At 39.8% G+C, this 20,910-nt stretch overlaps 1 pseudogene; it reads right to left on the bottom strand.

The window, feature by feature from the left end:
* Positions 1-3,706: 3,706 nt before the first annotated feature.
* On the bottom strand, positions 3,707-4,775 carry LOC149196940 (glucose-6-phosphate isomerase 1, chloroplastic pseudogene; annotated as a pseudogene).
* Positions 4,776-20,910: the final 16,135 nt, after the last annotated feature.

The following is a 20,910-nucleotide window of genomic DNA, read 5'->3' as shown; positions in this document are numbered from 1 at the left end:
ATCCGAGTTCGCTCAAACTTGAAGCAAGCAGTGTTGTTTTTCAAACCATATATCTACTGCAAGTTTTGTGTTTCTTCAGGTTCCAACAACTAATTTAGTATATACTCGGCCTCAGAAAAAACATTGTAAATGTGTTAGAAAACCTGCACAGATGAATCTAGCTAGTAAAGGTTGAATACACAGATTTGCAGAGCAAAAACACTAAAAGAATCGAAAGAACAAAAAAGAATGATTCATTCAGAAAATAGGTTACAATGCTCATGATATAGAATTACTGGGTGAAGATCCCAAGGTAATGCGCCATAGTGGTGATCAATGAGAGGACTCAACACCTACAACAAGTTCCAGAGAGAACTAGCCAGTTGCAGAGTGAAAGGAGGAGCAAATCAGGGAGTAAATCATGCAAAAGAACTAGCCAATTGTGGAGTGAAAGGAGGAGAAAATTAGGGAGTAAATCATGCAGAAGAACTAGCCAGTTGCGGAGTGAAAGGAGGAGCAAATCAGGGAGTAAATCATGCAAAAAGGATCTTGCATGTAGTCACATGCTCTAACTAAGTGTCTGCATGTGCCAGTAATGAATATCCTAGGTGTGTAGTACCTCCAACACGCCCCTTGAACACCACTATGGGAAAAATAGAAAATGGGCCCTTGCAAATAAGGCCAAAGGTCACCCAAAATACAGTGCAACTTGTTCTAAAATTGAGGAAAGAGGGAAATCCTCGTGGGAAAAACCCCCCCTCAAAATACAATGTAATCAAAAGAAAAGAGGAATAAAAGATAGTTGCTAAGCAACTGTGTCCATCATTCCAAGAAGATCGTGCAGAGAGTGAAACTTATACTCAGTGAATTTCTTGGTGAAGATGTCTGCAGTCTGTTCTGCTAAAGGACAAAACTACAAGTCAATAGGCTGATCAGGTACTAAGTCTCTGATGTAGTGCATATGGATCTCTATGTGCTTTGTCCACTGCCGCTATACTGGATCACTACAAACTTTGAGAGTGCTCTGGTTGTCACACCAGATGGAAGTGGGCTGGTGGAACTAGATGCCAAACTCAGTGAGGAAGTGTTGTAGCCACAGAGCCTGAATGGTGATGTTGACTACTCCTTTGTACTCAGCCTCAGCTGAAAAGAGTGCAATAGCAATCTGCTTCTTTCTCAACCAACAGATAGGGCTAGACCATATATTTAGTGAATATCTGGAGGTGGACTTGCAATCAATGTTGTCATTCGCCCAATTAGAACCTGTGAAGCCAAGGAGATTCAATGCATTTCCTACTACATAGTGAATCCCAAAGGTGATGGTGCCCTACACATATCAGAGGATGCACTTGGAAGCATTCCAGTGTAGCTCATGTGGCTCCTACATGTATCTGGAAACTACCCCTACTGCATATGAGAGATCTAATCTAGAGTGGGTGAGGTATAGTAAGCTCCCCACTAGCTGTCGGTAGAGAGTACCGTCAACTAATGGAGTGTCACCTCCATCCTCAAGGCGGACCCCAGATAGAAAAGGAGTCGGTGCTGGCTTGCAGTCAGTCATGTGAAATCTCTCGAGGAGATCTTGTGCATACTTGGCCTGAGAGAGTTTGATGCCTATGGCATCCTGGTTGATCTCAATACCAAGAAAGAAGTGTAATGGACCCATGTCCGTCATCAAGAATATATCATGCAAGGCCCTCTTGACTGCAGCAATGGCTGAAGCCGAGTTTCCGGTTATCAAGAGGTCATCCACATACAAAACTAAGATAAGAAGAGAATCATGTGTCCTGAGCATGTAAACATTCAAATCAAACTTACATCTTTCGAAGTTTTGTGATAAGAGAAAAGAATCCATCTTTGCATACCAAGCTCTCGTGGCCTGCTTAAGGCCATAGAGAGACTTCTTCAGTCTGCAGACCAAAGATGAATCTTGAATGAAACCATGTGGTTGCTCCATGTAGATCTCTTCAGACAGGTCTCCGTTAAGAAAGGAATTCTTCACATCCATCTGATGTACTTCCCACCCCTGGGCAGCTGTAATGGCAAGTGCAAAGTGTATGGAATCCATCTTTGCTACTAGATCAAAGGTCTCATCATAATCAATGCCATGTACTTGCTGGAAGCCTTTGGCTACTAGCCTGGCTTTCTGTCTAGTGATTTTCCCATCTGCAACACTCTTGGTCCTATAGACCCTTTTGCATCAAACAAGTTTCCTTCCTTGGAATTGTCAATTCAACAACCCTTGAGTTGCAGAAATAGATCATTATATTTGGTGAAGAAGTCTTCAATTCTGTCATAGTTCCGTGGATTCAATGAGAGTAGCTCCACTTCGAGCATATGTCCTTTTACCTCATCCTGTTTCCCATAGAGTTCTTCAACCTTCTTCCAAATCTCATTGGGAGTATTGTAGGCAGATAGATGAAACTACAACTCTGGGGAGATGCGCATGCATATGGATCCATGGGCCTCATCCATGAGGTTGGGGTACTTGGATTTCTCTATGGCTGAAGTGGGTTCCACTTCTGCAGCAATGGTAATCCTGTACAACCCTTTCTGATGAAGGTATCGAACCATTTGGTCCTTCCATTTGTGATAGTTTTACAGTGTTAGGATCGATGCTTTGCGAAACTCCAATTTTCTATCCATCTTCAATCTCCAAGTTGTAATACCTGAAAAATAAAGTACTAGTGTACCTTTTATCTAGCAACCTGTGGACTTTGATACCATGTAAATGTGTTAGCAAACCTGCATAGATGAATCTAGCTAGTAAAGGTTGAACACATAGCTTTGCAGAGCAAAAACACTAAAAGAATCGAAAGAACAAAAAAGAATGATTGATTCAGAAAATAGGTTACAATGCTCATGATATAGAATTACTGGGTGAAGATCCCAAGGTATGCCATAGTGGTGATCAATGAGAGGACTCAACACCTACAACAAGTTCTCGTAAGAACTAGCCAGTTGCAAAGTGAAAGGAGGAGAAAATCAAGGAGTAAATCATGAAGAAGAACTAAAAAGTTGCAGAGTGAAAGGAGGCGAAAATTAGGGAGTAAATCATGCAAAAGAACTAGCCAGTTGCGAAGTGAAAGGAGGAGAAAATCAAGGATTAAATCATGCAGAAACGATCTTGCATGTAGTCCCATGCTCTAACTAAGTATCCGCATGTGCCAGTAATGAAGGTCCTAGGTGTGTAGTACCTCCAACAAACAGACATGAGAGAACCAATGATAATGGCAGAAGCACTATGAAATTAGAAGAAGAAGGTATCCAATGTCATCCTCGATGGAACTCAACGCACCAGAAACCAACAAAGGGTACCCAAAGATAATCTAGCTTGCAACGCTTTTGTATGAAAATTGTATGGAGAGAGCCCAACTCAAAAATAGCTGACAAGGGTCCAGAATTTCAGATTGAGTGACAAAGGGCCAGGTTTGACCAACTTGCCTTGATACCATATTAAAAAACACATGGAATGTGAACAACAAATGTGAAAGATAATCGTACACATGGAATGTGAACAAAAAATGTGAAAGATAATCGTGTGATCCATTAATATTTACATGATGTACATTTATAATACATTTTACATGACTTTTGGGTTCCATATTCCAAGGTCTCTTGGACTTCTTTTGAGTGCTCACATTCCACACCAACCCTTAGAGGATTAAGTGTCCAACAATGACAATATGTATGACAATATCATCTCAAATTATTGTATGAAATGATATCATTCTGTTATCTCAAGAAATGTCAAAGGATCAATGGGTTCTTTGCAGTTGGCCTCATTCAGAACAGAAGGGACCCTATTTTCAAAAGTTGATACTTCTCCAAATACCTTCTTTCTTACTTCCACACTAGATTGATAATACGCATAGACATTGATTAAGCTAGCATAAATCCCTACAACATGCTCATATAGAGAAATCATGGCACCCACTGATAGAGGAGTTAATTCCTGCTTTTTCATTATTAAAGACTCTTGATTGTTTATGTAAAATGTAAATCATGTCCCCCCACAACATACCCAAAAGGTACTTCCCACAAGTAACACTAGGTTCACATTCTGAGTCATGATTAGGTGGTTTGTCATGGAGCACCTTAATAAAGGTTACAAATACATTATGAACTCCTTCTCTCATTTTTTGAATAGATGCGTGTTGATCTACGCTTCTCTTGTTCTCATATACAATGAGGCCTTGGTTGATTTGGTTCCCATCCATATCAAACTCGTTTCCAAGAGATTCCCTACACAATGTTGTAGATGATAGCTAAACGAAAGCAAACTACCTTCATAAGGAAGAGCATACATATTCTTGGACCCTTTAACATTAGAGTCCCAATACCAAATTAGTGCTAACAATGTTGTGGATTGGCTTTAACCATAGGAATTCTAGTAGCTTCATCCATAATAAATGCACTGGTAAGCATTTCCCTGGTATAAAAACCCTGAAGAGCTATTAGAGGTAGTCCAACAACTGACATTCCAAAAGGTCAGCCTCTAAACCAATCAAACATTGGAAATCTTGCCATCGATTCTTATATCCTAACACTGTTGTCTAGTAATGAATTCTCTTGAGTAATGGCCACACCTTGCTTGGAAATATTGAGGCTTGTTTCACAAAAGGATTTTTTTTTTCACTTCCAACATTCCATCTCTAGTTTCAGGAGTGCCTCCACTCTTTGAGATAACAATCAAAAGGGATGAAGCAAGTTTTGTCCAAGCTAGAAATTTGGTGATCAATGCCTCTGCAACAAATTCTAGAATCCTTCATTTGCCCACCATCGATGGATCCCATTTTCCCTATTGAGATCTTTCGCCAGTACTAAAAAGATAACAAGCCTCGTAGACAGAATCAGATTCAACACCTTTGAATCCCTTCCAAAAGTAGACATAATAGAATTCGTTGATAAAATGACAAGCCATGAACCTTGCAATGTTTTTTTATGTTAATTTTCTTCATTGCCTACTGGTTACTGAAATACCCACTATAACTCAATTACACATCTCTTTGTCGGATTCTGATAGAGGCACAAAACCTATGGGCATAGGGTGAGAACCAGTGAGGTTGCATTTTTCCTTCAGTTCCAAGGTCAGCTTGACAGCCACCAGGGTACCAAAAGCGTACATGTTGCACTTAACCTTTTCATCCTTTACGCTATCCATGGGAGTTGACAAAAAGGGAAGATTGAAGAGATGGGATTCCAAGAACTTCCCCTCCTTGCTCATCCACCTCCTAGTGAGAATATTCATGGCCACTTCAATGGAATTCCCATGATCCACACATTTTCACACTCGTGATCACAGACATAGCTCTTCACCATGTTGAATGTCATTCAAAATTGTAAATGTGTTGGAAAACCTACACAAATGAATCTAGCTAGTAAAGGTTGAACAAACAGTGTTGCAGAGAAAAAACACTAAAAGAATCGAAAGAACAAAAAAGAATGATTGATTCAGAAAATAGGTTACAATGCTTATGATGTAGCATTACTGGGTGAAGATCGCAAAGTAATGTGCCATAGTGGTGACCAATGGGAGGACTCAACACCTCTAGCAAGTTCCAGAGAGAACTAGCCAGTTGCAGAGTGAAAGGAGGAGCAAATCAAGGAGTAAATCATGCAAAAGAACTAGCCAGTTGTGGAGTGAAGGGAGGAGTAAATCACGCAGAAAGGATCTTGCATGTAGTCCCATGCTCTAACTAAGTGTCTGCATGTGGCAGTAATAAATATCCTAGGTGTGTAGTACCTCCAACACCCCCCTTGAACACTATGGGGAAAAATAGAAAAGGGCCCTAGCAACTAAGGCCAAAGGTCACCCAAAATACAATGCAACTTGTACTGAAATTGAGGAAAGAGGGAAGACCTCGTGGGAAACCCCTCACCCCCTCAAAATACAATGTAATCAAAAGAAAAGAGGAATAAAAGGCAATTGCTAAGCAATTTTGTCCTTCACGGCAGGAAAATCGCACAGAGAGTGAAACTTTTGCTAAGTGAATGTCTTGGTGAAGATGTCTGTAGTCTGTTCTGCTGAAGGACAGAACTACAAATCAATGAGCCGATCATGTACTAATTCTCTGATGTACTGCATATGGATCTCTATGTGATTCATCCATTGCCGCTGTACTGGATCCCTGTAAAATTTGAGAGTGCTCTAGTTGTCACACCAGATGACAGTGGGCTGGTGGAACTGGATGCCCAACTCAGTGAGGAAGTGTTGTAGCCACAGATCTTGAATGGTGATGTTGACTACTCCTCTATACTCGGCCTCAACTAAAGAGAGAGCAATAGTAGCCTGCTTCTTGCTCAACCAACAGATAGGGCCAGACCCTAGACTGAGTGAATATCCGGAGGTGGACTTGCAATCAATGTTGTCGCCCGCCCAATCAAAATCTATGAAGCCAAGGAGATTCAATGCAGTGCCTACTACATAGTGAATCCTGAAGGTGATGGTGCCCTACACATATCGGACGATGCGTTTGGCAGCATTCCAGTGTAGCTCATGCGGCTCCTGCATGTATCTGGAAATTGCCCCTACTGCATATGAGAGATCTGGTCTAGAGTGAGTGAGGTATAGTAAGCTCCCCACTAGTTATCGGTAGAGAGTACTGTCAAATAATGGAGTGTCACCTCCATCCTCAAAGTGGACCCCAAACAGAAAAGGAGTTGGTGCTGGCTTGAAGTTAGTCATGTGGAATCTCTCGAGGAGATCCTATGCATACATAGCCTGAGAGAGTTTGATGCATGTGACATCCTAGCCGATCTCAAGACTAAGAAAGAAGTGTAATGGACCCATGTCTGTCATCAAGAACCTATCATGTAAGGCCCTATTAACTACAGCAATGGTTGAAGCCGTGCTATCGGTGATCAGGGGATCATCCACATACAAAACTAAGACAAGAAGAGAATCATGTGTCCTGAGCATGTAAAAATTTGGATCAGACTTACATCTTTCAAAGTTTTGTGATAAGAGAAAAGAATCCATCTTCACATACCTAGCTCTTGGGGCCTGCTTAAGGCCATAGAGATACTTCTTCAGTCTGCAAACCAAATATGTATCCTGAATGAAACCATCTGGCTGCTCCATGTAGATCTCCTCAGATAGGTCTCTATGAAGAAAGGCACTCTTCACATCCATATGATATACTTCCCACCCCTGGGTAGCTACAATGGCAAGTGCAAGGCGTATGGAATCCGTATTTGCTACTAGAGCAAAGGTCTCATCATAATCAATGCCATGCACTTGTTGGGAGCCTTTGGCTACAAGCCTAGCTTTCTATCTAGTGACTTTCCCATCTGCAGCACTCTTGGTCCTGTAAACCCATTTGCATTGGACAAGTTTCCTTCCTGAAGGAAGGGAAACCAGATCCTAGGTTTGGTTCTCGAGGAGGGAATTATACTCCTCCTTCATGGCGGCATCCCAATAGGGATGTCCAACAGCCTCAGCATAAGACTATGGATCAGAAGACTGAACGAAATGACAATGCTGGGATGGCATTGGTTCAGTGGCGATGAGGGAAAGAGGAGGCTCAATAAACTCTGAGCTAGTCCTCCGCGGATCAAAATTATCCCCACAAGACCATTTCTAGTAGCTAGGTAGTCTTGTGTATATATCTCACTTAAGCTTCTTGTTCTCTGATTTATGACAGGGTAGGTTGATTCACTGCTAGAAGCCCGATCTGGGCTTGGATGTGGATCATCATATGCATGCACTAGATTTGTGTATGAAGACTTCGTCACTGCATTTGCATGCTCTACCTCAACATCTGCATGCTCTGTATCTGCATCTGATTTTACTGAGTCATCATCTCGAACATGAGGTATATAAAAGGTGTCTGCATGCAGAAATTGAGGTGCATGCAAGAGACTTTACTCAAATTTAACACTTTTCTCAATGATGAGCTTGTCCGTAGAGGAAATCAGGAGTCGGTATCCCTTCATACCATCAGCGTATCCAACAAAGATGCACTCAATGCTCTATGGATCAAGAGCTTTCCTATTTTTAGAGGGGATACTGGCCCATGCTCAGGAGCCGAAAACACAGAAGTGGGTGACCTTCAGTTTAGTGCCGCTCCAAGCCTCAAAGGGGCTCTGATCCTTGACAGACCTATGAGGAGATTTGTTCTGGATGTAGTTAGCACAATTAAGTGCTTCAGCCCGTAGTTTATGAGGTAGTGACTTAGCATGCAGCATGTAGGAAGCCATCTCTTTGAGAGATTGGTTCTTTCTCTCAGTATCTCTGTTATACTACAGAGTGTATGGAACTGTGTGCTGCAACTATATGGGACTCAACGCAAAGGTTCCGAAGTGGTGTGTTAACATATTCCCCCCCCCCCCCCCCAATTGTCTGTACGGAGGGCTTTGATATTTCTCTCTGACTGTGTCTCAACCAGTGCTTCGAAATCTTCAAAGTGCGCAAAAACTTCAAATTTGGTCCTAAGAAGATACACCCAAGTATACCGTGAGAAATCATCAATAAATGTAAGCACATACCTTGCTTTTTTGATGGAAGGATGAGGAAAAGGCCCCATGAGATCACTATGGATCAGGTCTAGAGGAGAGGATGCTCTATGAGTCTTGTCGGTGTCAAAATTTTCTCTAGGATGTTTGCCAAGGACACACCCTTCACAAACTCCTTTAGAGAAACTGATATTTGGCAAGCCTTCCACCATCTCATGCTTGCTTAGTTGTTGCGTATACATGTAATTTAAGTGACCAAACCTCTCGTGCTAAAGCCTACTACTATCGTCAACATGTGTAAGAAATAAGGAGGATTCGGATCCAATAAATTCAGAAAATGTAGACAGTCTAGCTCCATTGTTTACCTCACCGGTTGCAATTTTGGAGCTGCTACGTAGGTCATATATGTTCACTGCATCTAGAGTGAATTCCACTCTCTTTCCGATGCCGGAATGAGTGATCTGATAAACTAAAAGTAGGTATACTGAAAGTTTTGGAACATGAAGCACATCTTCAAAGCATCAGTGTAAAAGTTCCACTCTACCTTTTCTGGGGACCTCAATAGGTGAGTCATCTCCCATGAGGATGGGAGGTCCTTTGCATGCATCCAAAGAGGAATAGACTTCCTTTATAGTAGCCATATGATGTGATGCACTAGAATCTATAATCCATGCAACAAGAGAAGAGTTAATTACAACTAAAGCATGAAAATTGTTACCTTTCCCATGTGGCAGATCCTCAGTTTTCTTCTTGGTGCCCTAAGGGATGTGGTCCCCAAGGTTGTTCTTCTGAAGGATTCCTACCATTTGGTCAATTTTTTTTTCTTCATGTACGAGGGTTCTAGATGGAATCCTCAATGACAATAAGTGCATTTGTCTCATTTCTTCCCTTTCTCATTTCTGGAGTTGAAGGAGTCATTGAACGACTTGGTGTACCCTTCCTTCTTTGGATGGGAATGCGCTTTTCCCTTGTCTTTTTGCTGTTGATTTTTTTGATTTGAATCAGATATGTGATTTTTATTGTGGCTACCATCATGCACAACAAGTGCATGCGCTTTCGGAGGTTTGATTTTCCCCATGCTAATGAGTTATCTTGCTCAAAAGTGAGGGACTCCATGAACTCTTTGAGAGAATGCATAATGTATGATTTACCTATTGCGAGCCTTATTGAATGAAATGTAGAAACAAAGACAGAGTATTCTGGTCCGAGCTTTGACATAATACAGAGAATGATCCAGGTGGCTCTAGAGACACACATAGGACAAGGAGGACTCAGGGAAGCTAAAAAATTAAAGTGATCAGAATGCTTTCGAACTAGGACCAAAGCATAGACCTCATCGCTCTGATCACGGTGGTGTGAATGGTTCATCAATCCGAGTCCGTATGCAAAAGTTAGAAGAAGTCAAAGTTGGGTTGACTTTTTTCTCACTGGGCAAGCTTAAGGAGGCCACAATTTGGACTTTTTCCGGCCATCGGATTCCAGTGAACCTAGGCCAAATTCCAGGTGAAATTGTGGGGTCATTAAAATGACTCCTTCTGCTTAAGGTCAAAATTTTTGCAAACGACATATTGTTTTAATTAAATACAAAAAAAAAAAATTATTAAAAAAAAGGGTGGCGGGCCACCAACCCAACCACCCCAACTCTTCCACATAACAAAGTAATATACATTGGTGGAGGGGTGGGCCACAACCCCCGGCCCCTCCAACAGAACCACCATGTACGTAAATAGGATTTGGGTGGGTTGGACCTTGGGGCGCGGACCCAACCCATTCAACACAAAACTTAAACATATATTGAGCTGGGTTGGCCCTTGGGGTGCGGACCCAACCTCAACCGCCACCATTTATCACAGGAACTTGTAGGAGGTAGGTAAAATGGGCGGGTTGCCCAAGGTGGGCCTAGCCCAACCAAAACTTAAATTTAAAATTTTGTTGTTTGTAATGTATGAGAAAAGGAGGAGGCAGGGTTTGACCGCCCGACCTCCTCCATATGAACCAGGGTCCTTAACCAACCTAGCTAACCATCACTTGGGAAAATCCACTGGTGAATTTTTATTTAAACACAGTTTATCAGTAAGTCCAGGGAGAGGAGGCAGTGCACGCAGTGCAAGACAAAATTTTGTAGGAGGGCCAAATTTTCACTTTGTCAGAATTTGACAAATTTTATATGGATTCAACACTTCTCGTCGCCACGAATGCAATGGTGTTTTCCGTGTCTCCATTAGAGTTCTGAATTTTTCAGCCATTTTCATGATGAAGGTGGAACCATGATTGCTGTAAAAACAAAGAGTGGAACCATGAGCCTTGAAATTTCCCCGAGGAGGTAATTTTTCTCCATGTCAAAATATAGTCAAGATTATACTTATTTTTCACGGTTTTCCACAGGGATTGCAATGGTGAGGTCAGATTCACAACTTGAGTTGCAGATTTCCAGTCCACCCATGGAGTAGAATCTTTGAGGAATCTAGGGGGAATCTAAAAGATTCCTTAAGCGCGAGATTCTCAATTTCTCAGAATTCAGATTTTGGACAGTCAATTTTGCACTACTCGATGCCACAAATCTGATGGTGCATTCAGATTTTTCATTCTCTCATTTCATTTTCCACTTTTCTAAGTGCCAATGCAGATGTCCACATTCATGTGCAAGCAGTGATTTTCATGCGATCGATGCCATGAGATCGATGGTATGAACAGCTTTAGCAGTTTGACATTCGCTTTTTCAGATGGCCCCTGGTTGTGAGGTATATGATGTGTTCATGTACTTCTTCATTGTGCATTATTCTGCACAGATCCTTGATTGATGTTGATGCAAGATCTTGTTTCTTACATGTTTTATGGTTCCTTCTTGATGTGACACGGAATCGCCTATGTGATGTACTTGTTGTCATGATTCATCATGTTGTGTTTTTAGATCCATTTTTTGTATGTTGATGGGATACTCATGTGTCACCATGCATGTTTTCTTTGAGATCCCTTTTATTCCATGTTGGCGGGATGCTCATCATGCATGAGTTTGTGTCATACCGACATGATTCTTTTTTATTGAGAGTTCCTGTAACAGAACATCTCTTGGAGCCACTCTTGCGTGAGGGCATTATCCTTGTATGATAGCAACATCACCTCTATGTACATCATCACTATTGACAGCACTTAATGTAGCGGCCTACACCATCTTGACACCGGGGCCTAGAGATGTAGTCCCTCCAGGACGAACTTCGTTATCAACGACTTATGTTTTTTTTATGTTGGTGATGATTGACATGTTCCTCTTCTTTACAACATGTAGATGTATTCATTAATGTTCTTTTAAAAGTACAATTTAACACATTACGAAAGTAAAAGGTCTTGGAATGGTCCTTCTTCAATCCCGGACCTGGATCAAGTGGTATCAGAGCAATCTTTGCGTTGATGTGAATTGCAGTGTGAACAATGGAACATGCAGCGACAGAGGATGAAAGAGCGATGTATGAGACCATGCTCAACATTCCCAAAAGAGTGGAAATCATGTATGAAACTCTACAGAAAGAGACAAAGGAAAAGGAACAATTGTAGCTTCAGTTTCAAGCCACGGAAGAGGCCCTAGAAGAACTGAAGCAAAAAAAACATAATCTTCAAGCAGAGAAAACTAAATTGAAGATGCGTCTACATGAAGAGAAATAGGAGAAACAAAGTTTTCTATGACAGCTGCAAGCAAAGTACGAGGCCTTGGAAAAGCTTCAATGAGACCCATGTGAGGTAAAATGTAATTCTCAGAATTCATGTATGTTTCCTAATGATGATTTTGCTGTTTTTGAAAATCATACCACAGGAATTGGCTCCAAACTGTTGAAGGGAATGGGGTATGAAGGAAAAGGCTTGGGTGTTAATGGCTAAGGCATTGTCAACCCCATAAAAGTAGAGGAATTTTCGTGTCGAATAGGACTTGGGTATGTCAAAAAGGAAGTTAGGGAATTCGTCATGACAGTTAGCAAACCACCAACAACGAGTGATGAGAATTCCTCATTAGTTCTTTCCAAATCGAAAGAGGAGGTAAAAGATGTTGATTTCCTTTCGGTTTCATCTTCACATGGTATGAGTTATGTTGGAGAGTTGGAGATCCCAATTACAGGGACAAACATGAGGCTCCTTACAAGGATGAGGCACAAGGAGAAAGAAGAACTTGGTGTTAATAACCAAGGCATAACTCAACCTTTGGAGGTTGTGCATGAACATCAATTTGCAAGTTCGAGATACCCTAAAGGAGAATGCTCGAAGGTGTCAGAGTTGTCTGAGACATTGTCAAAATAATCAAGGAAAGAGAATTATGGGAACACATCCCATCATCCCACAGCAGTGCCCATTGTAGGGAGAGAGCTGAGGCAAGCTCTCATTACCATACTAACATCAGAGATAGCAAGGGAAGGTATGACCACTTTCGATCATCGAATGTTCATTTCAATTATGATGATGTTGATAATAATGAATGTAAAACATGGCATAAAAAAGCATGCACCTTTTGTGGATTACATAACCATACATTTTCTAAGTGTTGGAAAAGAATGGCAACACGCAAAAGGATGAGGCGTGAAAAACCCTCTCAATAACATGTAAAGAAACAAGTTAAGCAAATATGGAGGAAGAAGATGTATTGCAGTCATTGCGATAGAAATGGCCATCAAAGAGCCACTTGTTGGAGGCTCCATCTAGAGCAACGCCTTAAAGACAAAGCGTCGGTGCATGAACCAGGTGAAGCAATTGTTCGAAAAGCAAAACCACCACAAGGAGGTGACCCATTCACAATGATAAGTGAAAAATGGTTTCTAGATATGTTATCATTTCATAGTCATGCTTTTGTAAATCATTTGTTGCATTTTAATACGTAAAAGTGATGACGTATTTCCATCACTTTTTCAGCAACAGTGATGTCTGGTCTTAGTTGGTGTCACATGTTAAACTGTGAAAGTAATGTTATGTTTCCATCACTTGGCAAAAAAATAGTGTTTGGCCTTATGTATGTAAATCATGTGTTGCAGTGATGATGTGTTTTCCATCACTTGTTGAAGCAACCATGATAGGTTGGCCTTTTTGTCGTAGCTAAGGCATTGTGTCCATCTTGTTGTAAACTTGACCACCGAGTATGTATTATAAACTCATGGCAAGTGTGGGACGTTTGGGTCATTAGTTGGTCATGTCAATCAAGCATGTAATTTGCAAACAATGTACTACAGGTTGCAGATGTTGCAAGTGTCGACTCATTGCTTAAGGCTCCAAAGAACAAAGGTGAAGGAGATGTAAGCGAGACCTTTCAGGACACTTGTGATGCAGACAAGGTATTGAGAAGTTGCAGGTTATTTTTCATGCTTTTGGAGGACCAAAAGCTCCTCAGTGGGGAGGATTGATCCAGGTGGCTCCAGATACACACACAGGACAATCCGGACTCAGGGAAGCTCAAAAATCGAAGTGATTAGAATTCTTTCAAACTACGACCAAAGCATAGACCTCATCATTCTGATCGCGACGATGCGAATGGTTCGTCAATCTGAGTCTGTATGCGAAAGTTAGAAGCAGTCAAATTTTGGTTGACTTTTTGATGACCGGGCAGGCTTAAGGAGGCCACAATTTGGACTTTTTTCAGCCACCGAATTTCGGGCTAAATTGTGGGGTCGTTAAAATGACTCCTTCGGCTTAAATTCAGAATTTTTGCAAATGACATATTGTTTTACATACATACATACATACATACATACATACATACATACATACATACATACATACATACATACATACATACATACATACATATATATATATATATATATATATATATATATATATAATAGGGTAGCGGGCCACCAACCCCACACCCCAACTCTTCCACATAACAATGTAATATACATTGGTGGAGGGGCAGGCCACAACCCTTGGCCCCTCCCACAGAACCACCATGTACGTAAATAGGAGTTGGGTGGGCCAGCCCTTGGGGCGCGAACCCAGCCTCAACCACCACCATTTATCACAAGCACTGGTAGGAGGCAGGCACGGTGGGTGGGCCGCCCAAGGAGGGCTCAGCCCAACCGAAACTTAAATTTAAAATTTTGTTGTTTGTAATGTATGAAAAAAGGAGGAGGTGAGGTTTGACCACCCGACCTCCTCCATATGAACTGGGCTCCTTAACCAACTCAGCTAACCGTCACTTGGGAAAATCCACCGACGAATTTTCATTTAAACAAAGTTTATCAATGCGCCTAGGGAGAGGAGGCAGTGCATGCAGTTCAAGACAAAATTTTGTAGGAGGGCCAAATTTTCACTTTGTCAGAATTTGAAAATTTTTATATGGATTCAACACTTCTCGTCGCCACGAACGCAATTGCGTTGTCCATGTCTCCATCAGAGTTTTGCATTTTTCGGCCATTTTCAGGATTAAGGTGGAACTATGATTGCTATAAAAATAGGGAGCAGAACCATGTGCCTTGAAATTTCCCCAAGGAGGTAATTTTTCTCCATGTCGAAATATAGTCAAGTTTATACTTGTTTTCACATTTTTCTTCAGGGATCGTAACGACGAGGTCAAATTTGCAATTTGAGTTGCAGATTTCTAGTCCACCCATGGAGCAGAATCTTTGAGGAATCGAGAGGGAATCTAAAATATTCCTTGAGCCCTAGATTCTCAATTTCTCAGAATTCAGATTTTGGACAATCAATTTTGCACTACTCAACGCCAAAAATCCGATGGTTCATTCAGATTTGTCATTCTCTCATTTCATTTTCCAGCCACTTTTCTAAGTGCCAATGCAGATGTCCACATTCATGTGTGAGAAGTCATTTTCATGTGATCGATGCCGTGTGATTAATGGTCCGAACAGCTTCAGCAGTTTGACATCCGCTTCTTCAGATGGCCCCTGGTTGTGAGGTATATGATGTGTTCATGTACTTCTTCTTTATACATCATGCTGCATAGATCCTTGATTGATGTTGATGCAGGATCTTGTTTCTTACATGTTTTATGATTCTTGCTTGATGTGATGTGGAATCGCCTATGTGATGTGCTTGTTTTCATGATTCATCATATTGTGCTTTAAGATCCCTTTGTTGTATGTTGATGGGATACTCATGTGTCGCCATGCATGTTTTCTTTGAGATCCCTTTTATGCCATCTTGACAGGATGCTCATCATGCATGAGTTTGTGTCACTCCTACGTGAGGGCATCATCCTTGTATGATAGTGACATCACCTCTATGTACATCATCACTATTGACAACACTTAATTTAGTAGCCTACACCATCTTGACACCAGGGCCCAGAGATGTAATCCCTCCTGGACGAACTCTGTTATCAACTGCTTATGTTTTTTTATGTTGGTGATGATTGACATGTTCCTCTTCTTTACATCATGCATATGTATTCATTAATGTTCTTTTAAAAATAAAATTTAACACATCACGAAAGTAAAAGGTCTTGGAAGGGTCCTTCTTCACACCTGGACCTAGATCAGAGAACTTGGCGACTCTCCTCCTTGGATTTGTCAATTCCACAACCCTTGAGATGCAAGAATAGATCATTATATTTGGTGAATAGGTCTTGAATTTTGTCATAGTTCCGTGGATCCAATGAGAGGAGCTCCACTTCAATTAGATGTCCTTTCATCTCATCCTATTTCCCATAGAGTTCTTCAACCTTTTTCCAAATCTCATTGGGGGTATTGCAGGCAGATAGTTGAAACTCCAACTCTGGGGAGATGCACATGCATATGGATCTGTGGGCTTCATCCATGCGGTTGACGTACTTGGATTTCTCTATGGCTGAAGTAGGTTCCACTTCTGCAGCCATGGTAATCCTGTACAACCCTTTCTAATGAAGGTATTGAGCCATTTGGTCCTTCCATTCGTGATAGTTGTATGGTGTTAGGATCGATCTTTCGGAAACTCCATTTTTATGTTGTTCTTCGATCTCCAAGCTCTAATACCTGCAAAATAAAGTACTGATGCGCCTTTTATCTAGCAACTCGTGGGCTCTGATACCATGTAAATGTGTTAGAAAACCTGCATAGATGAATCTAGCTAGTAAAGGTTGAACACACAACTTTGCAGAGAAAAAACACTAAAAAAATCGAAAGAACAAAAAAGAATGATTGATTCAGAAAATAGGTTACAATGCTCATGATATAGCATTACTGGGTGAAGATCCCAAGGTAATGTGCCATAGTGGTGATCAATGAGAGGACTCAACACCTACAGCAAGTTCTGGAGAGAACTAGCCAGTTGCGGAGTGAAAGGAGGAGCAAATTAGGGAGTAAATCATGCAGAAGAACTAGCTAGTTGTAGAGTGAAAGGAGGAGAAAATCAGGGAGTAAATCATGTAGAAAGGATCTTGCATGTAGTCCCATACTCTAACTAAGTGTCCGCATGTGCAAGTAATGAAGGTCCTAGGTGTGTAGTACCTCCAACAGAAATCAAGTAGTTGTGTGGAGACCATTTTTTAGTATTTTGAGATCTAGTTTCTAGTCCCTGGCCATAGAACCCACTTTCATAATCATTCCTCTGAAGTTCATCATGATCCTAAACACACCTGATGGTTGCATAAGGACCCTTGTGGCCTTCTTGCTCCACTTGTACACAATGCCGAAGAGGGGACCACTCTCAACTACTTTTATGATCGATTAAAAGAGCTTGAAGTTAAAGAAGCTCAACCATTTCTTAAAGAAGCTCGGTCTTGTTGGTCACATTCTAGAATGTACACATCGTGCACTATACTAGCCACTATGCATCACTTGTGGTTTGAATCTCACCTATCGATGTTGGTAAGATAACAAGGCCTTGAAAGCTTAAATATCTCCCACGTGCTCACCATTTTCTTCACGACCGACTGATTGGAGAGAATTCACAAGGTCTAGGATGGTGGCTTGACTATATGTTGTTTATCATCAACACCATGTATAGGAGGGTTCTATTGACTATGCTTTAGGGTTTGCAAAAATAGGGTTTGAAGGGGGCAAGAGTGCGAGGTAGTGGTGGCATAATAGGTATAAAAATATTCATGCATGTAAAATAGCCTATGAATCTATCAAAATAGTAGTTACTGTCACCAATGAGAAGAATGTAAGAGCAATGTGACATGCTCGTGTCACCATCGAGCTTGCAACTGCTCAATTTGCAGTGTTTCCGAACTGAACAAATACCAAAACTTCTTTTGAGGATACTTAAAACTCTAATGGCGCAGAGTCATAACTAGCTCTAATACCATTGATCTAGATCTTCAGGGCCAAGATTCGAGAATTCTGAGAGAAAAGAAGAAACATATAAAGAAATTTTTATTAAAATAATGGAAATTATTTTTCCTTTTATAAAGTAAGACTTATTCTTTTTATAAAGCGAGGTTTATTATTTATAGTCTTTTTTTAATTACAATACCATGAGTAAATACCATGGATAGATACCGTAAGTAGATACCATGAAAATACTATGGATCAATACCATGGGTGGATAACACTTTCAATTTAGATCATTGACTCTTGCCTCACATCTATTCATTCATTCTTGTTTTACTTTCTTTCCAATCAAGTTGTGTAAAATGGATGTAAATACAATAGTTCCAATAAGATCGTGAAAAATTGAATTGTAATTCTTTGTCCCGCCATCTTGTCTCACTAGTGTTGTCAACAACACAACTTATACTTGTAGGTTTTCCTCTAATCATTTCCACAACTTGGTGATGATGTCAACCTAACGAAACTCTTTGAGGACATCTGGTTATATTTTTTTGTTTTTCAGGAAGTTAGGAACTCTAAATATGAACATAACAAAGGACGACCTGACACGAACACGAGGATCCTCTTTGATATATTTAGTTAATTTTGTTTCACTTATTCATATACACAGTTCTTAATATTTACGTTATTTTATCAATTTTGTTACTGTAACATGCGTCTATCATACAATAATACTTTGAGCTCTGTGAAGGAGAAAAAAGACCAGGATTAATCAGAGTGTCATGGCTACAGGCAGAAAGCTAGAAGTAAATATAATAGAAAAGAAGACCAAACGCAAACAATATGGGTGAGTTGTAAGAACTAACGTATACACCATGATGGCTATGGTTTAAGCATGACCAGGAAATCGTCGCACGTGTTTGTGATAGTGATGTAAAGCATGTTGACTCAGTGGGCCAACACAGTTACACATTGCACCAAAGTTGCAGGACGCATAGAGTTTTCTTTGGTTTTGAAATCTCTGTGGACACTGGTTTTTTGAATTTCAAATATTAAAAATGTCAAACATGTGCCAAGGATAAGGTTTACAGTTTGGTGAAAAAATTATTAACAACATGTGAACAACTTATTAAGAACATGTTCTCTGTAACGCTTCGCTAAGAATGCACCAGAAGAGAAATTTGTCAACTGCAACACCACTAGAGATTTTCCAAATTGCAATTAAGGTCGTGTATCTATTGTCAATTACGCTTAGTAACTATTGAAAATTAATCATATTGATATTGACCAGTGCATAGGGAGATTTTGAAAATTGCAATGTCGGTCGCCCATCTATTGCTATGGTATTTACCAGGTATTGAAAATCAATCACGAACCAGAAACTTGTTGGATTTGGTATCCTTGACAAATCACTCCATTTCCATCAAACTTTTCTGTAATGTGGTTGTTGCACTCTAAAAGTAGTAAAATTACATATACACATAGTTTCCTTCACTCTACGATCCATCAAACTTTTTTGTAATGTGGTTGTTGCACTCTAAAAGTAGTAAAATTATATATACACATAGTTTCCTTCACTTTACGAGTTATCAATGCCTACATTCAAAATTGCTTTTTAAAGTATTCATAGTCTTAGTAGCTTTACAAATCCAAAATAAATTTGATACATCAAATCCATGATTAGGGCACAAGTTTTAATGTTGATACATTGTGCAGAGGTGCGGAGGAGCCTACCCAAACGTCGTTTCTTCTTCTGCACTCTACACAATGTATCAAAGCACCTTTCGTCTATTGTTTTGGTGATGATGCGTGTCAAATTTACCAAAATTCTGGGAACACATCCACAAATCAACCACTCCCCTGGGCTATCTGCTCTGTTACCATGTTATCATTAATTGGAGAGGAAAAAGGTTTTTTTTTTTCATTTTAGTACCTATAACGTATCGACAACATTTCAATAACTACAACCTATGTTACGTATCACATTCCTTAGTGAATAACATTTTTCTTTATTTCTTGCTTATCTTTATTCACTTTCATCTACGTATGTAGAATATTTATTGTTTTTTTTTAACAAAGGTCCTAATGCAAATATTAGGATTTGCATCTTAATTTTAAATGTGAAAAGTGTCCTAAATCAGCAATAGGCATAAATTTTATTCCAAGTGATCCCAGAGAAAGTGATCAAAGAGAAATGTTGCCATAAACTTTTCAATGCTTAATAGATATAGAATTAAAATGAATCTACATTGTATTGAGAGCAATGCACAATTTTATATAATGTGTCATTAGAAGATATTTTTACACCTATAACAAGTGTGCCATCCTGCATTACATAAGATCCATGGCTCCATATTCTAGCATAATATTAATGTAATCTTTTTGTCAACATATACTAAATTTTTGCTTGTAATGTAAATGGCAAGCCACTTTACAATTGGGAATTTGTCATCTCACTCTAAATTTTGTTTAATCACATCAAGTAAATAGTAATCTTTTTTATAATTGGGAAATTTTATGTCTTATCTACCAACTTGATTTCAACATATTCTAAAATTTAAGTTATTAAAGAAAGTAACAAGTTATTTCACCATAAGTCAGAGTAAATTCAACTCATTAGAGAAATAGCAATATAGTTTACAGTTATTAAACAATATTGTGTTAAACTTATTTTCAAACTGTTTTGCAATTGAGCAATTTTGTATTAAACTTACTTGCAAGCTAGCTATTTAGAATTGGGCAATTTTGTGTCAAGCCTATCCGCAAGCTATTTTACAAATGTAAATTTTTTTGTTAACCTTATCTGCAAGCTATTTTATCATAGGGAAAAATCCATGTTAAATTAATGTGCAAGTTGTTTTACAATTAAGCAATTCTGTGTTAGAATGATTTCCCATGGTTATGTAGTAAGCTTGAATTTTAAGAAAGGCATCACAAAAATACAACTTCCGAAATCAACTTCCAACTAACAATATAGATAATGCATTATCTCCCATTTCTACATTAATGAAATAATACATCTACAAGAGCAACCCAGATTAACATGAAAAAATAAAAAATAACAAAGATGATATCTTTTTCTTTCTGAAAATTCATGCCTCCACTATTATGGGGTATGGGGCATTTGTTTCTCATGTGCTTGTTCAGAGTTTGGTCCCATATTAACCAAAGCTGGAAGTTGCACGTTGTCTGACACCATTTTTAGTAGTTCAAACGATTAAGTAGAGACAAACCAGCTAAGTATGGGTTGGCTCACAAGTATTCGACTGTACAAAGGTGAATTAAACAG

This window comes from Pinus tabuliformis, chromosome 2_2 (assembly GCF_031772625.1).
Source record: "Pinus tabuliformis cultivar Carrire ecotype Pingquan chromosome 2_2, CPIR1, whole genome shotgun sequence".
NCBI lineage: Eukaryota > Viridiplantae > Streptophyta > Pinopsida > Pinales > Pinaceae > Pinus > Pinus tabuliformis.
This window is presented reverse-complemented; position numbering and strand designations above follow the sequence as displayed.